Source organism: Protopterus annectens, chromosome 3.part1 (genome assembly GCF_019279795.1).
Source record: "Protopterus annectens isolate FY-2018-M chromosome 3.part1, PAN1.0, whole genome shotgun sequence".
In the NCBI taxonomy this organism is placed as follows: Eukaryota; Metazoa; Chordata; order Ceratodontiformes; family Protopteridae; genus Protopterus; species Protopterus annectens.
Window position 1 is genome coordinate 462,636,948 of NC_056732.1, and position 23,272 is coordinate 462,660,219.

A 23,272-nucleotide genomic window follows, 5' to 3' on the forward strand; every position below is an offset into this window, starting at 1 on the left:
AACAAATCATTGGACTGATGCTAGAAGAAACAAAAAACTGATTCCAAGATAGCTGTCCCAAAAAAATAACTCTTACAACTCGATCTCTCAAAGTATCAACTGATATGGTACATCACTTGTCATCTGTTTTTATTTTTTAAAAAAGGAGGGATTCTTAAACAACTGAGAAACAGTAATGATTTATTCAGAATGTACAAAGAGTCCAATAATTCTTCACAAACAGAGGTAGGTCAAGATGGGTTACTATTTACAATATATATAAGCCAAACAAAGCAGCATATAAAACAAAAATAGAAGTTTCTATTCCCCTACTTGAAGTCAACGAATACTTATCTTGTTCATTTTTCATTGATTTTACTTACAATAATTTAAGTAATTAATGAACTAATTCAACAAGGTACCATTCATCAGAGTTCAGACTCAAATGTAACAAATCAACATCTTATATAATAGCAGTAACAGTAGAGTGTTTTGAAAAAAAAATGCTGTCATGGAGACTAATGCCTTCTTCAGTTAAAATATGATTTAGGAATGTTATGTATATCCTGGTTAAATAATAGTAGCAAACTCTTAATACAAATGTCATCATTATTCTGTCTAAATATAGTTAATATCAATTATGGCAGGTATCACAGCTACGTGTGCTGTTTGATCAATCCTGATATGGTGTGCATGGATGCAGCCGTGTCTGGCAGCTAGTACAAATGCCATTATTATTGTGTCTAAACATAATTAATATCAATTATGGCAGGTATCATAGCTTTGAGTGCTGTTTGATCAATCCTGATATGGTGTGCATGGATGCAGCCGTGTCTGGCAGCTAGTACAAATGCCATTATTATTGTGTCTAAACATAATTAATATCAATTATGGCAGGTATCATAGCTTTGAGTGCTGTTTGATTAAGTCTGACATGGTGTATGTGGATGCAGCTGTGTCTGGCAACAGTTATATGTTGCTGTTTTCGTCTCCGGGAAGCTGTGGGTTGTGGCTTGTGATTGAGGTTTACTGATGCTTGTGTATTAGGAAGGGACATTTGGTGTTTTAGCCTGGATCCAGGAGAAGGGGATGGATAAAACTGTGATTTGGGATATTTTGGCAGAGAATGGTTTGTTTGTACGTCTGCAGAGTCAGCAGTAGGAGGGCTGGAGGAGTGTGTTGTCTCTTGTTTTGGTGGCTTGTTGGGAGTTTTTTTTTTTTTTTTTTGATCTGTTTGCTCTCTGTTCTTTTTCTAGCTGCTGCCTCACTGAAAGGGAGGGAATTTAGGCTTGAAGTTGCAGTGAAATGAAGCTTTGATTCTGGTGCATTGCAAGCCACTGGTATGCAGTACACAGACACAGTAACAAAAACAGATGCTCCCAGTTCGCTATGGTAACAGAGACAGGAGTGACAATAATGCTTATTGGCTCTGAGGAGCCTCCAAGATGATTCTTGGCAATGACATTTTTGGTTTAAAAAATATATATATATATAAAAGGGCTGTTTTAAACCACATGTACACATATTAATCATCTCCCAACACTTCATTTAGCTCATTAAGTTGATTCTTGATTAAAAAAATAATAATAAAATAATAAGTGCAAGTTTATATTTAAAATGTATTTTGCTCCAAACACATTAAGGACTTACATAAGAGTGGATGTCTGAGTTATTGTGAAGGACTAAGAGCCCTTGGTCTTGTGTAGTACCCTTTGCAGTGGTCTGGGAGGTGAGGTTGCTCGGATGTGTTTGGCATATGGGGATAGCTGATTCTAGGGGTGTTTGAGGTTGCTGGGAAGTGCTACAGAGTCATCATATTTCCTTTGTAGAAATATCTGTGGGAATGGAAAGTGTTTTGAGTGGTTCACTGGCAGAGTGGCCACTGAATGGAACAGGCTGGTAAAATAGAACATGACAAATATGGGTTTGGATATTTTAAGAACAGCCTGGAAACACACCACATGAACTAGTGAATGGTATTCTGGCAAAACTGGATGGGCATTATTGCCCATTCTTGAAGTACTGATATGTGTGTATGTAAGGATGGAAATGAACTTATAATAAATAAGAAACTAGAAGGGTCTCATAATTTAAAGTCTATGGACTGTATAAACATGCCTGGAAGGAGCTAATAATAAGTATAAGCATTACAGCTTGTGGTCTTTCAAATAACTAAGCAACAGCCAAAAAAAAAAGCACACAATAGTTATGTAATGTAAGATTTTAGTAAATCAAGACATAAAATATATAATCATCATATCAGATGAAGCAGTCTGCTGAATTTAGATATTAAAGACAGGATTTAATAACATGGGCTTGTGTATAATAACACTACTGTCTTAACTTGTCATAAATGGCATACACTACATTGAACATCAAGGGGAAGCATGATGATTTTCTTATTTAAGTAAATAATGCATAGCAAGTCATGCAATTGCTTTAACTTGAATTGTAGTTTTTGTAACCCATCTTGACCATATATAATACTTAAGCAGTTAACAAGGTAACTAATGTTTTATACATAACATCAAACTGACAAAGTTGTTTAAGAGAAACAATAGAAGTCTAAACTTGAAATGTCACAGAATGTAACAATCATATTTGGGACAAATAGTAGTAAATTGACAATAGACACTCAGTTTAATAACATGGGCTTGTGTATAATAACACTGTTTTAACTTGTCATAAATAACATACACTATATTGAACATCAAGGGGAAGCATGATGATTTTCTCATATAAGTAAATGTACGTAACAAGTCATATAATTGCTTTACTTTGAATTGTGGTTTTGTAACCCATCTTAACCATACATAATACTTAAGCTGTTACCAAGGTAACTGCTTCATACATGACATCAAACTGACAAAGTTGCTCAAGGGAAGCAATAGAAGCCTGAACTATGAACGTCGTAGAATGTAACAATCATATTCTGAGTAAATAGTATTAAATTGACAATAATCATGCAGAGTAACCGTTGCTGACTATACAAGATAGAATGCTGCCATTTAATTCTAAAAACTTTTGGTATATGCCATAAAATGGCAATTTATGAATATGAAAAAGGAACTTGTAATCATTAATCACAATAAGTGAATTTGTTGTTTTTAACTTATAATTTTACTCATTTTATAATAAGAAATGACAGATATGAAAATCCTTATGTATAGGAAATGAGAGGGGATGCACTGATAATTAAAATGCACAAACTTTCATCAATGTTTACATAAAACAAATTTGATGCTTTAAGTAAGTTAGCAACAAAAAAGTGATTACTTAAATGTTGGCAAACAATGATTATTACCATCTATTTATATTAAGTAATACATTTTGAAAGACTTCATCAATAAGGGTGAATATGTTAAATAACTCTGTGCTATAATCTTTTACTAAAGTTTTATATATGATACATCCTACTTTACTATGATTGAATTGCTTGTCATCTGTCTTTCTTGTAAATATTAATTGCTTATACAATAAGTTGACATTTATATTGTATTAGAATTCTGTCTAATCTACAATAGTAATATATCTGTTCAAAATAATATAAATATCGCTTATCCCTATTACAAATATTCTCCATATGATAACTCAATTTATGGAGCTCAGATGTTCTGGATTGTCAAGGTATGAGTGATAATCTGATGGACTTAGGTTTATCCATCAGATTAGGAATGATTTTCATTCCATGGCTAGTTCAGATCTTAGTTTTGTTAAAATTTATTAGTTTAAATTTATTTCACAAAACTATTTTAGTATGCCCGAATAAATCTTTACTTTATTGGTAAACACTCAAAGTATAAAACTGATAATTTCCTTTAAAAGATCAAACATATACTTTTATAGTTATCAGTGGAAAATGTTTAATAGTCACAATAAAACAAACAAAAAAAACATAGTCTAAATTATCTAAGATGGATTTAACTTTATCTTTAAATACCAATGGCTTAAACAATCCTAGCAAGAGATCAAATCTATTGAAATATTTAAAACTGAACAAAGCACAAATTGTCTTCCTTCAAGAAACTCATTTCAAAACAAATGGCAATTACAAATGGAATCCTAAGGAATATATGATATTGGCACAATCCACATATAAGACAAAGACAAAAGAGTTAACAATTTTTTGGAAAACAAATGTGATTAACCCAAAAATCATTTATAAGTATGAAGATAAGGAGGCCTTATGGCATTAGTAATAGTTAAATATAATATCAGAATATGGACCCTAGCTAATCTATACTGGTTCCCAGGCATTAGATTAGGAACTGTTAAAAACACTTGGATTTCATTTCCAGTAATTATAAAGGCAACTTAATATTAGGAGGAGATTTTAACTGTATATTTAATATTTCTGAAATTACAAATAAAAGACCACTGCATACATCTGCTGTATCAAAAGCTTTAAACAAGTGGGAAGAATAATTTCATCTTGTAGATACTTTCAAATTTAAAGAAGATAAATCTTTGTTGTTTTCCCATCAAGATCACAGATTTGGTACCCAAACTAGAATAGATAAAATATTTTCTGCCCATGAATTACACTCTAAAATCATTAATTTCTCAATCACTACCTGCCCCTTTTCAGACAACAATTCATTGATACTAAAACTTCAAAATGGGTACAAACCATTAATCTTTAACTCCAGAATTCCAGCATATATAACTAAAATTAAAGAGTTCAAACCATGGTTATTATCTGAATTATAGTTCTTCTTAGATATTAATTACACCACAGAGATAAATAACATAATGATACGTGACTCATTAAAAGCTTGCATATATTGTAAAACCCTGACTTGGTTTAAAAAAATCAGATAATGGGATTCCGAATTATTAGATCTACAATCCAAACTTTTGTCAGTAAAATCTGAAAAAAAAATCAAAATCATTTGGAGATGAAAAAGAAAGTAGAAGTATTAAACAATAAATACAATGAAATTCTAAAACATAAAACAAGTTTAGCTTTAGAAAAACTAAAAATTAATATCTTGGCCACTTCCCCCAAACATCTACATAATTTATCCACAAGAATCAAAATACAATCAAAGGCTAATAATATTAAAAGCATCTTCCATGAAAAGAAAGGGAAAAATGTATTGGATATAGGTGACTTTCTTGATGTCTATAGAAATCACTATATGGAACATTTCTAAAAAGAAAATATACATATTGATCAATTAAATCTAGATGAAAAATGTTCTAATATAAAAAAATACCAGAAAAATTAAAACTAGATCTGCAAGCACCCATATCCTACAAAGAAATTAAAGGTACAATAAATAAGGTAAAAATAATAAAGCTCCAGGTATAGATGGCATGATTATGGAACTATATAAATGTTTTCCTCCAAATATGCTATCCCTCTTCTATAAATCTCTATTAGAAATTCAGTCACAAGCTTTAATACCACCCTCTTGGAGTTATTCCTTAATCACACCAGTTCTAAAGGAAAACAAATCCCCAAACCTCTGTACCTCATATAGACCTATATCATTATTAAATAATGACTATAAGATATTTATGACAATATTAACTAACAGAATGAAAATACCACTATCCAAAACAATAAGTAATGATCAAACTGGGTTTATATATCATAGACACACACATGACAATATTAAAAAGGATAATTTCTCTTACAGATTATGTTAATAAAGAAAATAAACACTCATAATTGGCTTAGATATAGAGAAAGCATTTGATTCCCTAAATTGGGACTATTTATTCAAAATTCTGATGTTATTTGAACTTCCTCCTTCCTTTGTTCCTCTACTAAAGAATATATATACAAATAATTTAGCGTATGTTAAGCTAGGTCCTTTTACCTCTGAATCTGTACATATAACAAAGAGTTCTAAACAAGGATGTCCCATGTTACTGATTCTATTTGCTTTGGCTATTGAAATATTGGCAGATTCAATACATAACAATGCAAAAATCAAAGGAATAGCTGTTTATGAACAATACAATTCTAAAGTAATGCTCTTTGCTGATGACATATTATTAATTATCCAATACAAAAAAGACATTAGAAGAATTAGATATTTTAATTGACACATTTTACAGGACTTCAGAACTCCATTTCAATAAATCAAAATCATAAATTTTATTTTTAAATAAAATAAAGAATTGCAGATGAAGGGGAATCACATTATAGGGAAACAAGAATCTACCTTAAAATATCTAGGAATTGAGTTATGCAAAGATAATAATGAATTAGTCTTAAAAACTGCAATAATATCATCAATACTATTAAAATCTCTGTGAAAAAGTGGAACAAAATAATATTAACATTTGACGATAAACTACAGTTAATAAAAATGGTTTTACTACCCAAGATTATGTATATAGCTTTGGCAATACAACTGTTACCAGAAAGGAATATACTAAAGAAATAAACTCATGTCTAATAGCATTTTTATGGTTTCCCAAAAGAAACAGAATAGCTTTAATACATATCAGACCATGGAAAAAGGGAGGATTAAACTTTCCTGAAATAGAAACATATATAAAAGCATCAATATCTAAAACAATCTCAGATTGGATAAGTGCAAATTATTCTGCAAATTGGAAAGAATTACTAGCTGTAATATGAATAAATGAATTTGAGTTACAAAAAAAAAAAAAATTCAAATAGATAAAAATAATTTGCCATGGCACATATTATGTATTAGTATGCAATATAACGTGACTAAGCCCACTAAAACTTGTATGATTAATTATTTCATTAACTCGTATAGGAAAATTATTAATGCAAATATAGATTTAAAAATCTGGTTTGATCTTTTAACACCATTCATAGTTACAAAGAGCTATCCACATAAAATATACAGATAAATAATTAATTCCTGGGAACAGAAAGGATTTGTTTGTTGGTTTCAATGTATGTATCAAAGAACTAAAAGTTCTATATATGCAAACAATAGAAACATCATACAAAATTCCACAACAAGATTGGCTAACTATGCAAAGCATTCTGACATATTCGCAAGATTTATGCAGAATAATTAGTCATTCTTCATTTAAAGAAATACCTAAACTTACGAAATACTATATGAAATCATATATAATGATTATAACATGGAAAATAGTATTTCAAAATTTTACAAGAAATTAATAAATTATAAAACAACACCCAAATCCTCATATTGGAATTATATAACAAAAGGACACTCATTACAGCTAACTGAAGAAATCAAATCAAATATTTTATTATCAATAAAACATACATCCTTTACACAGCACTGGAAAGTTTTTAATTGGAAATGCTTGCACAGAGCATTCCTAACTACAGATAGAATTACTAAAATTAATTCTTCCACAAAGGAAATATGTTGGAGGTGTGACCAAATACACAATGCATATTGGAATCACATTTTTTTTCGACTGTGTTAAAATTAAGCCATTTTGGAATGGTATTAAAACTTTTTACAAGCTTTATTTAACGAATTGCTTAACTTATCTAAAGCTCTAGTATTATTAAATGTGTACAAAGGTCCTCATTTGAAATGAGTCAAATATGTATCTAGTATGGACAATACTTGCAATCTCAAGGAAGTGTATAACAAGAAGATGGAATACAAACACAATACTGACTTTCGAGGACTTCTACAGCCTACTGAAGACCACAGCATTGTTGGAAATTAAAATGAAAGAATTAAGGATTCATCCTAAGCCATTTATTAACAATCCATAGAAAAAAAGTCTTATCATTGATTGACACTTTACAATAACTGAACAGATACACTCTGATAACTGGATTGTTATACCTATAAAGTAATTGTATATATTGAGCTCTGTTATAGTGTCAGACTGATGTAAATAGTGTACATAGTTATTATGATATAATATACAAATACTATGGAATTTATTCAACTGTATTTGAAAAATAAAACATTTTTGAGGATAAAAAAGACACAATTTGTGAGAGGTGTGATTATCTGCGTATCATGAAGACCACACTGTCACCAACACAGATGGATGATAACCAGCATGTAAACTCCTCTGTACCTCCACAAGATCCAACTAAACCAGCATATGCTGAGGTTGTAAAAATTTACAAACCAAACTTCCAAGAATTGGGATTAAAGAGCCCTGGCAGCATTCTGCTAACCAAACTCTACCATATTCACATAACATGATGAATCACCAGTCTACAGACTGCAAACACCATTCCACTGTTGTTAAGTTCATGGATCCAAGTAGAAAGGTAGAAGGGTTATGAACAGAGGACTCTACACTCAATAGTATGGATAAAGACAGAGTGACGACTGCTTTACTGGTGTCAGGATAGCTGATGAATTGAGGGTTTTAAAGTCCCTCAAACATAATAATTATGACTATGACTTGGTGGTGTTTTATGTCAGTGTGAATAACCTGAGATACTCAACTAAACACACACACAGACACACACACACACAGACACACACACACACACACACACACACACACACACACACACACACACACACACACACACACACACACACACACACACACACAGAGAAAGATATGATAGAACTTGCTATGCATATGCCAAATGTAAATAAGACTGACAATTAAAGGAATATGACCCTTGGATATAATCAGAAAATAACTGGATTTAGCAATTTGCTAAGTAGCTGGTTTCCTTTGGGGATGTCCAGTATGTGACACTATGTGATCAGATGTTCCAAAAACTTACTTCATCAAGGTTGGCATGCCCCTTTAATTACATGGCTACTTCCTACTGGCCAAAGCAGTTTCTGCTGCCATGGTGTCTTTTTCAGACAACATGCACCTTCTGGACACTACAACATAACAAAAAAAGGTTTGCTATAATTTCCAGTTTGGGCCACAACAAGTTGTTCTCCTCAATCATAGAAGTCTTAACAATAAATTGCTAGATCTCAATGCTCACTTGCAACTTGAATGCATCCATGTCAGTGCTGTAACATAGACTTGACTTCAGTATTAAGATGGCACTCCTTCTTTACTGGTTTTCATCACCAATCATACATTTAGAAGTCTTGAAACCTATGGAGGAGTAATGGATGTTTGCAACAGACCCAATCAGAGAGATTGTCCACAACCGACAAACAGAACATAGTAAGATTCAAACTAGCTCAAAAAAGCAGGTTACCAATTCATGGCCTGTGTTTTATTTCCCAAATGTCTTGTTATTTTGGTACGGTGACAGGAATGGACTCATGCTGAATCAGGGTACAATTAAAGTTAATTAAATTAGTATTACTCTAGTCTTTAATGTGTGTCAGCATTAACAGTGCTCCCCTCAGTACCTACAAGATACTCCAAATTTTCTCCTTCTGCAATTCATACGGAGTTATATCTATCAGTAAAAAATTTAAGTATGTGAGGCAAGTTATTGGTCTATCATTCTTAAGATGGTTTGCAGGTTTACTCTAAAGGAGGAGTATGTTTGTTCCTGCCATTAGCTTGCAAAAGATATTCATATGCATAATTTTCCTCAAGGCTAAAACATTGTGCAAAGATATTTCCACTTTTAGCCAGAAGATGGGTTTTACATCCATAACTAAGGTCTTCAGTTAGGAGCCTTTCTTAATTTTGCCTCATTTTCTCTAAATGTTCTTGCATTCCACTGTATTTCTTCTATATTAACACTTTGTACTGAGTCTTTAGAGTCTTCTCTCCATTTGGTAACTGTATTATGTTCAACCCAATCTTCATCAATACTTCTCCAAAATACATTGTTTTTTTGGTGGTGTTACTATTGCTGTGATTTCCTTTCACAATTTTCTATAAAACATTTTAATTCACCAATGAATTATGTGTTTTGCACTTTTCCTTTGCATGTTACTATACGCTTTTTAACTTTTTCTGCTTGTGCTGACATATTTAGTTTATTGTTAGAAGTGTTGCAAGATAAACCCTGATCTGTTTTGATGCTGTGTTTTGACTTCATCATTTTTCCTAGAATATGTGATTATCTGTTTTCTTTTCTGTATGCTTAAAATGGTGGTATTTCTTGCCTTAGATATTTTATATTTTATCTGTTTTTATGCTTCTTTTGATGTATTCTGTTTCCTTCCTTTCCTTTATAATATGTAGTGGCAATACATCTTTTATTAGTTTAGATGCACAGCTGTATATTATTTTTACTTGTTACATCACATGAATCACTTTCTTAATTACTGTTTTCATCTGTTGGATTAGTCTTCTAACAGTTTGTGTCTTACTTTCTGTAGTTTAATTATTTTATCTGTCATAATATGTATGACTACTTTAATAAATCAAGCAGGTTTTCCCTTACATCACTATCGTCTAGACTGAGGGTGTAACCTTTACTCTGTTTTTTGGCTCCATCCCTTGCTGTGCAATCCTGAGTGGAATTTCAGCCACATCTGCAGAAAGCTCCAGATGTTTACTCTATAACATATCCTCTATACAAGTGTTCTATCTGCTGCACCATTTCCTGCATATATATTGGAGTCTTCACAATAAAATCTATTTACTTCTGAGTTGGTCTGTACTTCAATATAATTTGTTGCCTTTCCACCTTAGTAGACATTTTGCTGCTCATTCCACATTTGTATTCAAATTCTTTCCTATGATCAATTTACCATGTCTGGATGTCTTTATCTATGGTGCAGAGTTTGTACTGGTTTTGTACAGCTTTTTTTTGCATAATTTGCATTATATCAGATCTCTTTTTCTTTCCCAAATCCACACTTCTTTTTTTATCCATATTGATAGCTTCTGCTTTTTGTTATTCTTCTTGTAGCACTTCCTCAAGCTCATCTTTTCTGAACAATCTAATATTTCTGTATCAAAGTATTGGCTTTATCTGATCTGTTATACTAAAGTCCTTAACATTTACCTGCAGCTTTTAACAGTTTTTTCTGATGCAACTATTTTTATTTTCTCTAACTTCTTTCTTGCTCTTGCTAAATGTCCTCTTTGTGGACATTCTGGATTTGTTGCATAATACAGAAAATAAATAATCTTTGTCTTATCCTTAGTGCTCAACGTTATTGGCTCAGTGCCTCCTGTTTGGAATGCTATTTGTTTTATTTTGGTGGACTGTTTCTTCCTTCCGCCATAGGGTCCATCTGCAGCATGTCCTAGTCCTGTGGCAGGAATGTTTCCATGTTCTAAGGAAACTGCACTGCTTTTTTTCCTGTCCTAGGTTCTGTGATGGGAACTCTCCTGTTTGGCATCTACTTTTCTGAGGGAAAAGCCAGTATCAAAAGGCTCTGGCTGACTAAGCTTGCAGATGACGGAAAGCTAGGAGTAGTCATTGAATCCTGAAAAGACTTAGCCATCCTGCAAGAAGGTTTATTCCAAATAAATAATAGGTGCATAAATCATGGAGTGAAAATAAATGCCAAAAAATGCATTATAATATAATTTGGAAGTCATCAACCCTAGGGAGCCACCACTCTTAAAAAGTGCCCTTATGAGTTCACTCAGTTGTTCAGGATATGGGAATTTATGTGGACAGTGACCTGACTTTCAACCAACATGTGTCCATTGTTGAAAGAGAGTCTTCCTATATTGCACAATTTGTAAACAAAGGGATTATGTCTAGATCTAGGGATGTCATTGTCCCTTTACTCAGCCCTCATTAGGCCAATCATTGAATATAATGCCCCCTTTGGCATGTATCTATCCAGAAACATGCAACAACTAAAACTCTCACAGAGATACCTTACTAAAAGGAAACAAGGCCTAAACAATATGTCCTATATGGACTGACTCAAAGCCCTGTCACTATACACACAGAATCCCACAGACTTGTAACAGGTTACCTGTGTGTAACATACAAGGCATTCTCCAATCCAGTGCTGATGGATTTACTGTACATCAGAAACTAAATGGGCATCAGAAATACTCAGTCTAAGGATCTAAACCTCTTCTGCAATATCAATAGAATGGTTTGGAGGAACAGGTGTATCTCACAAAGGATACTGCTACTCTGGAACAGACTTCCCATCCATGTAAAACAAAGCTAATCCCTGTTCATATTCAAGCCCAACTTGGATCTACAGATAGGAATCAGAAAATTTACTCCAGGATTGTACAGTGTACTACTAATGGACAGAGGTAGATCTCAAATGCTTTATCCCATGCATGGGTTCCCTCAAATTATTTATCATATAATCACAGTTATTTTTATTAAGGTTGATATATAATTATAAACCATGGGACAAGTAAGACCAATCTCTTACCATATGGGGCAGGTTAATTCAAGCATCAAAAAGGAAATTGGCTAGGCATAAAATGGACCACAATGGCAGCTACCTTAGTACTTATCTATTAACCTACAAACCTGACATCAGTACTTATGCCTGGAGAGGCATTTCTTTTTTTATCCTGGGACCTGTGTTTCTTTAATTTTCTGACCTACCATTTTTTCATAATATATGAAATACTGTCTGTCTGTCAGTTTTATCTTGTTGAGTGTCTGTAAAATACAGAGTCCACCATTTGAAGCTACTCACCAAGGCTTACGGATGAATTCATTTCCAGCAATACTTCATAGGTTCATAGGATGATACTAGGCTGTTGGCCCGTAAGCCCTTATAAGCCTAACCAAGAATTTCACCCATATTCCCTCAAAGTCAGCACCTGTGTCTCCTGTCCAGCAGGGACACAGGTGGGATCCCAGGGGGTATATTTTCTGTTACACATCCAGTCATCCAGGTTTCTCTTAAAGAGAGCTAGAGAGGTACTCTGCTTGACATGGAGAGGGAGTCTATTCTACAAATGGGGGAGTTTTGGGACACAAATTATCCTGCCAACAAGTTCTATCTCTCTAGGTCTACCCTTCTTTTCTTGCTGCATGTTCTTGAGGGATTGAGAAAGATATCTAAATGTGCTTACTGAACTACTATGTGTAAATTAAAATACCTTTCTTCTCAATCTCACACTCACTAACATCACACCTATTTCTACCACATCTATAGTACCCTCATCTTTGGTGAAATCTAATCACAAATCACTAATCTTCTCCTATAGGGCATCTAAACCTACCACAAATACAACCTCTGAATTTTAGAACATTTAAAGACAAACTGATTAAAACTATATTAGCTCTTCAAATAAAAACTGTAACACTTCTGGGTCACTTACCACCACAACTTTCACTTATGCCAATGACTTTTACTTCTATCTAACAAACAGAGTAATCCACGTGACTACAATGTGAACATATATACTGAAGAATATAAAAGCACACCATGCCGGTGACACACCAGCATTAATAAGAGTTACATAAAGAACAAAAGGCTAAGGCCTTAAAATCTGTCAAAATCTGAAAGTTGACATAAGGGAGATCAAAGAAGAACACACATTAAAATTAGCATCTGAAGCTAAGGGTAATCATAATTCCTTCTTTAACTACATCAGAACATTATGAAATAATACCCAGTTGTTGTGTCTTTCGTCTCTTCCAGGTTAGGGGTCGCCACAATACCCCAGTAATGCTCTGAATTAATTCACAATGGTATTTACCACTCTGATCTTAAAGATATTTCAGATAAATTCCTCAGATCCCCCCATGATTATTATGGAAAATTTCATAATCACACTCTTTACAGCTAAAATTAACATCTACATGGGCACCAAAAATGTACCTTGTTCCTTAATTAACAACACCAAACATGCCCTCTTTGAACCCTTTCCTAAAACCGTTAAGTTAAGTATAGTTACAGGCTATGTTCTTGAAGTATGGAAAGTGGCTATTGTTATGCTACTCCATAAAGAGGAGGGGGTTCACCTCCAATCTTTAGAAACATAGACCCATCAGTATAATACGCCTAATTCACAAAAACATATTATGCCTGATTTCATAAATGCTAATATAAAAAATATGATTGTGCTAGACCTGTAACAATATGTTTTTTTTTAAGACAGAACATATGTGTTTCATTCAGTAAACATTTGAGAATGTCACAGAATCTGAAGACAACCTCTAAGCAATTTTTACAGCCTACCTGGATATGACCAAGGCCCTTTGACATTATTTCCCATGCTGGAAATGTAAACAAGCTTAAAGGCCTAAATGTAGAGTGTTATGTTGTGATATGGATAGTTAGTTACCTGGTAGATAGAATTCATATAGTTTAAGTAGCACTTGTTATGTCTGAAAGCAGAAATATTATTTCCTAATAGTTCAGAACCTGGACTTTTTTGGTTCAGACTCTATTGGTATCTCCAAACCACTAACACACATGTGACTAACTAAATTTATCAATGACAGCAAGCTGGGTGTTCTCATTTGTTGATTATCCAATATCATGCATTATAAATGGGCTTAAATGTAAAAAAGTGTATCATTGTCACCTTTGGTAAATAAATTACAGCAGCTCCTTGCAGAATAGACAGCACTGCAACTAATACCACTGTGACAAAGATAGGCTGGTTCATAGAAAACTCCCCATCCTTTAACTAGAGGAGCAGCAGCAGTCTGACCATCCTTCTAGCTAGTTCAGTTAATCACTAAAGATATCTCATGCAGGTGAAAATAAATTATCATTCCTTTATACTCTGCTCTGTTTAGGACAGCTATAAAATATGAAACCCCCTGAAGGGTTTGTCAGTCTGAACACACCATGCAGCTAGAAAGGCCCCAGAGGTTCTTAATTTGAAAGATCACCAGACTAAAGACCTTGAAATTCTATGACAGGCTTCAAGCTCCTTTTTTAGATTTTGTCTCTTACAGACTTCATAACAATGATTTAGGTTTAGAATTATTACCATATTCTGTTCTTGCGAACTCCTGTCTAATGATTTTTGCCTAGTATTCCAGGTAAGGACTCAACCCTCCTTGATCTTCCACATATCCACAAAAAATAATGTCTCCACAAACAGTCAGAGTAAAGATTTCAATATCTATCAACAAATAAATAAAACAAACTAGAGTGACAGCTTTATTACTGAATGCTTCCAGAATAATTGCTCCTTACATATAAAACAGTGATACCTAAGCTTTCTTTAAGGCAAATCTTGATAACTACATGGGCAGCTATAAAGTCATCCTGGTGAGCACAGTCTGTCCATCCACTAAATTTTGTAATCCATTTGAAGGTTGTAGTTCAAGCAAATTAAGCATGATGGAACAAGGATTCCATCCCAGCTAGCAGTCACCAAGTGACTTGTCCGCCTGGAGGGAAAAGGTGCTCTAAGAGGATGGGTACTAGCAAAATGATTATGATCCATGGAGTGACTCTTCTAATTTCTATGAACATAAGAATCAATGAAATTAATTAATTAGTGAAGGTGGGTGACATAGTTGGAGAATAGTGATGTACCTTTGTAAAGTTTAAGAGACAGAAGTCTGTTAGGGAAAGGTGACCTTCAGAAGAACAAGGAGAAAAATAAAAGAGAAGCAGTGACAGTGGCAAGGCTAGCAATTATTTGTCTTTCAGGACTATGACACTCTTCAAAAGGATTTGGAGAGCTTTGACTGCATTATGAGTTTTGAGTTCTATTAGGCATCTGAAGTATGTTGAGTAAATTGTTGATTCATGTTTTTGTTAATAAAGCACATATGCAGTTAATGCATAGACGAGAATTCCAAATAATGTGTAATCCCTCTCCCTCTATCTCTTTCAAGTGTTTAATTCTGAAGGACAAGTCATTATTAACCTATAACATACTCATTAATTCTTTAAAAGTACAACAATGTGTTACATATGAATGAACTAGTGACAGAACAGACAGCACAGTCAATTCCCTCACCGTTTTTTTCTAATATAGTTGTTCTTGTGAGGATCATAGTACAGTAAATAGAGCAAGGTAGTCCAGATATTCTACCCACCGACAATCTCCAATCCATTCTGTGGGATTCCAGGTACTCCTAGCCATATTGAGATTTACTGCCTCCAATTTGTCCTGGGTCAGCCAAGGGTATCCTCCTAGTGAGTACTGACTGGATATCTTCCATGTATGTTACCAGGCATCATCTTCACTAGGTGGTCAAGCCATCTTGCTGGACATATCCATGATAGAAATGGAACCCCTTTCTGATCAAAACTGAAGTTTGATCAAAAGAATAACATGTCCAAAGAAGATCAAGAACAAAACATAAAAGAGATTGTAAGGAGATACTTTTTAAGAAGTGATTCATCTCCCTCTACCCTTTAATGTGAGAAGCTACGTGTGTGTGTGTGTGTGTGTGTGTGTGTGTGTGTGTGTGTGTGTGTGTGTGTGTGTGTGTGTGTGCGTGTGTGTATAAATATATATATATATATATATATATATATATATATATATATATATATTTAATATATATATATATATATATATATATATATATATATATATGTGTGTGTGTGTGTGTGTGTGTGTGTGTGTGTGTGTGTGTGTCTACTACGTTAGACCGACAGTCCACAACACCGACACCACAAGAATGAAACCGCAAAAACACGAAAGTTCACATGCCCGACAAACCACAATACCGACAGTTAACAAAACAAAACATTCACTGTTCCACACAACACACACACAACACAAGCAGACCAACAACCTAAAAACCTACACTACACCTTACACACAACTATCTATGCACTAACCTTAACCCAAACCCTAACCCTAAGGTCTGTCACTATCGCACACTTACCTTACCCACACCCTAATCCTAACTCACTTAATCTGCCCCTAACCCTCAAGTCCCTCACTATTGCACACTTACCTTACCAGCACTCTAACCCTAACTCACTTAATCCGCCCCTAACCCTCAAGTCCCTCACTATTGCACACTTACCCTACATGCACCCTAACCCTAAATCCCTCACTATCGCACACTTACCTAGTCATGCTCACACATTTCCCATGTTGGTGTTTTCACTGTAGGAATTCCGAATTGTCAGTTAACTGCTCCGTCTGTCTTCTGGCATCAGTGAGGTCAGTGTCGATCTTCCGAGCTTTCGTTTTAATGTAGGGAACCCATATTGAGATATATATCTATATGGTTCCCATTCAGAAGCCTGAAACATCATAAGCCTGAAAATCAAAATCCTGAAACCAAAAGCCTGAAAATTCAGAATCCTGAAAACTCAAAATCCTGAAAGCCCAAAATCCTGAAAGACCAAAATCCTGAAACTCAAAATCCTGAAAACACAAAATAGACATACTGATGTCATTGTGGCTTTGCTATTGTTAGCCCTGTGGTGTTAGGTCATGCGTTGGGGTCAGGTAAGTGTGCGGTTGGTTTTATTTTAGGGTTAGGGGCGGTTTAAGTGAGTTAGGGTTAGAGCGCAGGTTAGGCATGTATGCAATAGTGACAAATATTGGGGTTAGGAGCGGTTTAAGTGAGTTAGGGTTAGGGCGCGGGTCAGGTGAGTGTGCGATAGTGACGGACCTTAGGGTTAGGGTTAGGGTCAGGGTCAGTTGGTAGATATTAGTGTCTTTATAGTGACATATTAGCATTATTTGTGTTTTCAGGATTTTGAGTTTCAGAATTTTGGTCTTTCAGGATTTTGGGCTTTCAGGATTTTGAGTTTTCAGGATTCTGAATTTTCAGGCTTTTGGTTTCAGGATTTTGATTTTCAGGCTTATGATGTTTCAGGCTTCTGAATGGGAACCATCTATATATATATATATATATATATATATATATATATATATATATATATATATGTGTTTGCGTGTGTGTGTGTGTGTGTGTGTGTGTGTGTGTGTGTGAGTGTGTGTGTGTATATTATATATACACATATAGATATAGATACATGTATATATAAATATTTATATATATATGTGTGTGTGTGTGTGTGTGTGTGTGTGTGTGTGTGTGTGTGTGTGTGTGTGTGTGTATGTGTGTGTGTGTGTATGTGTGTTTGTTTGTGTGTGTGTGTGTGTGTGTGTGTGTGTGTGTGTGTGTGTGTGTGTATATATATATATATATATATATATATATATATATATATATATATATATATATATAAATCCTATTAACTAAACTTTTTCTTAATTCCAAAAAGCAAACAAACATAGTAGGTGTCTACATCCCCCCAAGGAATAATATTCCTTCCCTAGAGCACATCTTACAATGGGAAAATAAGCACCTTCCCCAAGAAACAGTTATACTTGGAGACTTTAATATTGATTGGTATTCCTATAACTCAGGCACACCCACAAACCACATTTCTCTGTACAGCTTCTCCTAACTAATCCAACACACTACCAGGATAGACAGAATATCAAAAAAAGAATTAATCCTAGATTGGGTGCTCACTAATCAACCCAACCTCTCTCAACTCACAGGCTGTCTCCCAGACAGCCTTAGTGACCACCACCACACCTTTCTACTCCAGCAGCAAACAAACTCTTCCAAAACACCATCATATCATCAAATCAGAAATAAAAAAAAATTCAATCCACAAGAGTTAATATACACACTCAAACACTGCAGGACACCTCTCAAATACCTCCCATTAGACAAGGCAGTGATTTAGCTCCACCTTCCTTAGCATCCTAAATAAACTTGCCCAACCTAGAACAATTAGGATAAAACCCAACTACACCTGATGGCTAACCAAAGAAATAAGAGCTCTACTAAAATCAAAAGACAAAGCCTGAGACAACTGGCAGCATAACAAATCACTAACCAATAGGTTAGAAATACCTAGAACAAAAAACATGTAAGACAAAACAAAAAAAGAACATTGTGCTAAAATATAACTAGAACACCAAGGAAACCCAGAAAAGTTCTGGTCAGCAATCAAGAAAATCTTTCAGCCTAATCAAATCACTACCCCCTCCCCAAACACTCACAATACCATAGATGAAATACTCACACAGTTTAACAAATTTTTCACCAATTTTTTACTCAAACTAACAAACACTAGCCACCCCCCAAATCACCAACCCAAGCTGCAGACAATCTATCCTCAGAATATCTCGAAATTGCTGCAGAAGCCATCGCGTACCCTGTCTCCATCCTTATAAACCACTCCCATCACTGAACAATAGGTCCCAGCTATCTGGAAAACACTTCACATTATTCTATTACATAAAGGCGGCAGGTCTATAGAGCTTTCCAACTACAATCTAATTGCTAACCACTCTCCATTATCAAAAATTATGGAAAAATGTATCCATACCAAATTTCTTCACAATCTCCTCACTAACAATCTACTATCCAAAACTCCACATGGATTCCTCCTACACCATAGTACAACCACTGCTTTTCTAAGCTTCACTAACTCTGTCAACCTTCTCAGAAATTAAAGTAACCTGATCTCATCTATCTTTCTGGACCTTTCAAAAACGTTTGACATGGTCTCACAGTCCAGACTGTTAAACACACTATCAGAATTTAAAACCAGTCACTCCACACTCACCTGGTTCCAGAGTTATCTCACTGTGAGGCAGCAAGCAATCAAATGGGGTAACTCCATCTCCCCACTGCTGTCAGTAACTTTAGGGGTCCCACAAGGATCCATTCTTGGCCCATTTGTCTTCACATTATTCACTAATAGCCTACATACTGCCACTAATGAAGCCATGTTCATACAATATGCCAATGACTCTACAATAACTTGTGCAGTCCCAATAATCCACCAACCAATGCCCAGTTAACACTCAATCCAAGCAAAACAAAACTCATCGAGTTTCACCATACAAGATTCCCAGACCCCTCTTTGCTATTGAAAATCACCTCAGCAAACAATATCATATTTACCCCAGTCTTCCAAACTAAACTCCTGGGAGTAGTAATATACAAAAACATGAACTTTGATCTCCACATAAATCAAACAATCAAAAAATTCCACAAAAAATGGGTAGCCTGTGCAAGAATAAACTTTTCCTCACAGACAAATCTAAAATCTCCATTGCCAAAAACCACCATCTCTCCACACTCCTATATGTGATTCCCATATTTTCTAACCTTAAGAAAACTTACATAAACAAACTAGATAGCTGCTATAATAAAATAGCAAAGTTTGCTACAGATGCCAGCTACAAATCCCATCACTGTTACACTGTCAAAGAACTCTCATGGGTAGAATTTCCCAAACCACTAATTTTAATCAGCTCTCAATGACCCACCAAATACTCAACTAGCCTAAGAAAACAACTGCTCTCAAAGGTCTACTTACTCACTATTGCAATAACTGGACCCTGCGATCCAGTAACAAAAACCTAGTAAATATCACTAAAAGTAGCAATAATGCTGGTGACTCGCTATACTCAAAGAGTATCACCAAAGTCTGGAACTCCCTACCCATCGATATTAGATCCACCTCCAGCACCACCAAGTTTAAGAAACTACTAAAAGATCACCTAACATCTACCTGGTTCTGCTCATGTACTAACCCTGGATAACTTCCTTCACTCACATATAACCTCTAACTACACTTCTATCCACTCTATAACTCTCTGTAACCTCCTTCTGCCTTACCTATATCCTCTTTTCTTCCTCGCAGTTGTAAACTGTATTCTGTCACATGACATACTAAATGTACTGTAAAGGCTTAAGAAAATCGAAGACATGCTGTACAGCATTTGTACTTTCTCATCTCTCATGTATATATTTTTGTTTATTAATCTCCTATGTATAAAAATTATTTTACTGATCTCTGCTAGACTGTAAGTAGATACATGTAAGCTGTACAGTAAACTTTTACTTTGTTGAACTAGACATATTTTAGTAAAAATGTACTTTGCTGGAGCTTTTCTCCTTGGGCCCCCACTGAAAATGGACACTGTTGTCCAGTTGGACCATCCCGGTAAACAAATGTTAAAAAAATAAGTAAAATATATAAATATATATAATTATATATATATATATATATATACAGAGAGAGAGAGAGAGAGATCTAGGACTACACTTTAACGAAATCTCTTTCACCAAAAAAGTGCTTTTGTTAAAGTGCGTTAAAAAAAAAACAAAAAAAAAATCAATCTACCTTTATGCAGTGGGGGCAAGCCCCCATGCATCCCCACAGCCCCCCACACCCCCCTACTTTAATATTCTCACTCCGAGATCACACTACAGTGAGGAAAATGGAATATTCCCTTATCTGCATCATGGTACGATCTCCACAGCAGTCATTCCCCCATAACTCCCTCTAGCTGCAGGCATACTCCCACGAAAGTGTTTTTTCAGTAAAAAGCACTTTCGCGGAAGTATGCCCGGCTATTTCTGCTTCAGTGAAAAGTTCCTTCGGGGATCAGTACCGATCCCATATATATATATATATATATATATATATATATATATATATATATATATATATATATATATATATATATATATATATATATATATATATATATATATATATATATATATATATATATATATATATATATATATATATATTTATATTTATATACATATATATTTATATATGTGTGTGTGTGTGTGTGTGTGTGTAGATATATATATATATATATGAAGAAATCCTCGTAACACCCAAGTACTGTATGCAGCAGCCAAGCGACACAACTAATATAAATCTCAAACGTTGAAATAAGCAGCAGTTCAACTCGCTATATCCACAAAGTCACAGTAGTCTCAAGTTCATATATTCCAAAGCATTTAATCAAAAAGTACACCACAGAACGTAAGCGCTTTCACGATTTCACATCGCTTCATCAGACGTAACACTAACTGTTGAGTCAACCTCATATAAATAGAAAATTTAAAACTCTTAATTGATTAGTTGGTATTTAACATTTAAAGCGTCAACACTTAAAAACATTAGAACATCAATTAAAACATATTGCATAGAAAACATAATGCATAAAAACAGTCCATATGTAAATGTTCTCTCACATAAAACATAATATATATAGAATCATAGTCAAATATATCTGTTTATAACAGAATATTAAACCTATATAACCACAACTAACTGAAACTACTGTGATCTATAAATAATTAGGATACATAAGATGCTAACCTAAGAGTAAAGGTTTATCTCAATGGTCTAGCTTTAAGGATGGGTTTGATGGTAGTGCTGTCATTTAATCCATGACCCCTATGCGCTCCCATCCTAAAAATCCAGCGAAGCTCAGCACATTCTGTGTCATTACTAATATTCCCCATCCTAATATTAATGTGTTGAACATGTAATATTTGAAACAAAAACTTATGTGAGCTCCCTTCATTTAAAATATGCTTAGCTAAAGCATTATACTCTTCTTGCCTGGTGATACAGTAAATATGGTCCCTAATGCGTTCCCTAAGGGTATGATTTGTCTTCCCTATATAGAACCGAAAGCATATTACACAGTGGGCCACATACACTAAATTTTTGGTACCACAATTACCACTACAGCCTAACTCCCATAAACGACCTGTGTCGGGGTGTCTGAAAAACCTCGACTCATCTATGTAATCACACTGATTACATCTACCACATTTATTGGTGTTACAAAGATCATTCCTACCTCTAAGTTCATGTGCAAGATTCAAGGGATTTTTATAACATAATTTCTGCTTCAAATTCTTATTGTTCTTAAATGCATACTTTGGACGGTCTCCGACAATCTGTCTAGTCTTGTCATCCACTAATAAGATATGCCAATTCTTTTCAATAGCGTCTTGCACCTTATATGCATTGTGAGCGTAAGGTAACACAACCCTTAAATCACTACTTTTATTATTCAATTTACTTCCTCTGTTATTTGTCTTTCTTGAATAGTAAGGTTTAGCAGCTGTGTCCCTACTAGCTTGAACCTCATTGCAGATGCTTTCAACATCTACTCCATCATACCCTCTAGATATAAATTCACTCTTTAACTTATCCATTTCAAGTACTAGCTTTTTGTCATCACAACACATACTTGCTAACCTCAATGCCTGTCCCTTCACCACATTACGAAACAATTTAGGATTATGCATACTTGTGCGATGTAAGTATGATGGGCAATAACAAGGTTTCCTATAAACTTCTGTGGTCAATCTATTCCCCTCCTTAATTAACCTAACATCTAAATAATTAATGGAATTTAGAGAATATTCCATTGAAAATTTCAAAAATTCACTGCTGCTATTAACGTAATCATAAAATCCTAACAGTTCTTGTTCAGTGCCGTTCCAAATCAAAATAAGATCGTCAACAAAACGACGATGAAATACAACGTTGGGCTGACCTACCACATTAGCCTTCTCCCAGGCTGCCATGATAAGATTTGCATAAGCATTGGCACAACTTGTACTCATTGCTATGCCTTTCTTTTGTTTATAATACTTATCATGGTATATAAAAATATTATTCTCTAACACAAGCTCTGTTAGAAAGCATAAAAAATCAGCTTTAAGCTTGTCAAAACCCCCTTCATCCAAAGATTATGCAGCATATGCAAGCCCACTTCA